The 2,500-nt window shown below is 37.4% G+C and overlaps 1 protein-coding gene across 5 annotated transcripts in view; it reads left to right on the top strand.

The window, feature by feature from the left end:
- The window catches only part of LOC119583516 (KAT8 regulatory NSL complex subunit 3-like), a 32,220-nt gene that overhangs the window by 21,364 nt on the left and 8,356 nt on the right, over positions 1 to 2,500 (top strand). The window lies entirely within an intron of this gene.

Raw genomic sequence — 2,500 nt, 5'->3', positions numbered from 1 at the left:
AACCATTTTTCATCTCCTAACACTGTAACCCTTATTCCAGTCCAGACTAAGATACCAGGGCCTAAGCACATTCTGAACCTCCCAGAAGCTATGAAGCAGGGGTTAAGAATCCAGTCCATGGCACAAGTCCCTCCTCAGCTTTGCATGAAGAACAGTAATTACTCAGTTAATACATCATCTTCCAACACTCTCTTCAAATCAGCTGTGCAGGAAAGACAGACAGAACACAAGAGTCCTAATGAGCCAGGTAAAGAAAATGAACTGGAGGTCTTTGCCTTGGATTCTCCCAAAATAAAGAATCATCTGTCTCCCAGGAAGAATTTTAGCTCCCAAGACCCAGCCATGTCACAAAGTAGAGCTTCCACCGGGATAAATTCATATGGAGATCTTCAAAGCCAAGAATACTGTGCAAAAAGTAAGAGTCTTCCAGGTTTCATCAAAAGAGAAAAAACATTCACAGTAAGACAGCACTTAAAAGGCTTTGCTGAAGGTTCCTCTGATACATCCCAAAAAGATAAGAATGAGTGCCAAGAATGGGTCAAGATCTTCAGAAAGGTGAACGCTGGGGCAGATACCAGTACAACTTCAGAACTAATTGGGAAGAATGTAGGAAAGGAGTTGTATGAGAATTCGGAGTCTGGCATTGTGATTCAGTTCAGTAGTCCACCCAGAAATGCAAAGATTCATGTAGAAAGGAATGACAGCTCCTGTTATGCAAGTAATAGAAATGTAAGCAAGGAATATATCAAGACAAAATCTGTGAATGTTTCACCAGGAAAAATAGTTTCTAATAAAAGCTATGAAGATCCATTGCAGGTGGAGAAGGTACCCTTAGAGGTAAAAACTCTCAAGTGTAAAGAAGCAGTGGTTGTTTTAAGAGATTTATACTCGGGTAAGAAGCAGAAAAGCAAAGCATCTACAAGTGTTAGGGAAGAAAGCTCTGATACAAGTGAAATTACCAACAGAGTGCAGCCAAAAAGCGAAGAGTTGAAGTCAGAAGCTTCATCAGGCAATGCATCCACACCAAAAGGATCAGTGAAGTTGATAAAGTCTACTCAAAAAACAGCAGAGAAAAAGCACAAACATATAACCCAAAAGAGGGTGCAAAAGTGCATCAAAAAAGATAATGTAAGAGCAGTGAAGAGAATGGACCCCATAGAGCTCCTGAAGGAAGAGGGAGTAAGGAACATGTGGAAGCATGTGATAAGGTTAAAGTCCCTAATGCTAAATTCACACAAAACACAGTCATCAACCACAGAAAGGACTTCAACTAGTAGAGGTGACACAAGGTTGCCACCTCACCTCCAAACATTGCTAGACAAACAGTGTTGCATCAAGAGAAGTCAAGAGAGAACCATTTTAAGTGGGCAAAGGATAAGGAAATCAGTAAGAGTGAATTCAATAGTGGAAAGTCATTTCAGAGACCAGAAATTGCCTCCAAGAATGTAAGCAGGTGGAAGAAGGTCACAATTAAAAAACCTGCTCCTCATCGTTTGGTGAAAGTCCTCCCCAGAGCAGCCTTCATGCTGCACCAGAGCTCATTTTTGCCCTCTGCATGCAAGCCAAGAGAACAGAAAATTGTGAATGATTATGGTACTGGAAAGAGAGAAAGTCTCCACAGATCTTGTAAATTGCCCCTAAAACTAGTTGGATATTATTAGATGTTTGCGTGAAGCTGTATTTTAATTACTTACTGAGAATATAATGTGATTATTCCAGCTATTGAGATAAGCCATTTTGTAAAACATCAATCAAGTCAGTCATTTGTTGCACAAAATACAAATATTTCCTTTTTTTAAGAGCAAGTTCATTTGAAAGTCTTAAGTTACAGCTTACCTGGTCTGCATTTCATATTTTTTTGTTTTGATATGTGTTCTCATAGCTAAAACACCTATCTTTTTAAAGAAGAAATGATAGTAAATGCAAAAATATTAATGAAAACAGTTACTGCACTGCACAAATAACTCTGAGAGAACTTTTTGTTTGTATGTATATTAAAAGTAGAATTTCATTTATTTGATATGTGGAAATTTTGCTGTGAGGAAAAATAGAATATGGAGACAGTATAAACAAAAAGATTAAGTTTGACCTTTCTAGTCCCATCTAGTTGTGAAAATTAGATAGTAATTTATTTTTCATCCTTTTCTCTTTGGAATGGCATTTTCAGAGAGAATACTTTAGTTTTTTTCATTTTCTTCTTTTTTTCTGTTGATATAAGGAAAGGATAGAGGCTATTATATTCCGGTAATCAGTTAGTAACCCCTGGTAGAGTAAATATAATGGAGAAAACAATAAACAGGCTTGAGCTTTAAATTTCGTTAAGGAAATTGATATAGAGCGAGGTGATATGATATCAACAGAGGTTCATTAACAGCAAGAGCTGATGCCATGTCTTATCTTGCCTTACAAATCTGTTCACCTAGTAAAGTGACCAAGGATGGAAGTGATACAAAAGGCTGTGATTATACCTTGGTCACTTGAAAGTTTGTAAAATGTTCAT

Source organism: Penaeus monodon, chromosome 17 (genome assembly GCF_015228065.2).
Source record: "Penaeus monodon isolate SGIC_2016 chromosome 17, NSTDA_Pmon_1, whole genome shotgun sequence".
Classification (NCBI taxonomy): Eukaryota; Metazoa; Arthropoda; class Malacostraca; order Decapoda; family Penaeidae; genus Penaeus; species Penaeus monodon.
This window is presented reverse-complemented; position numbering and strand designations above follow the sequence as displayed.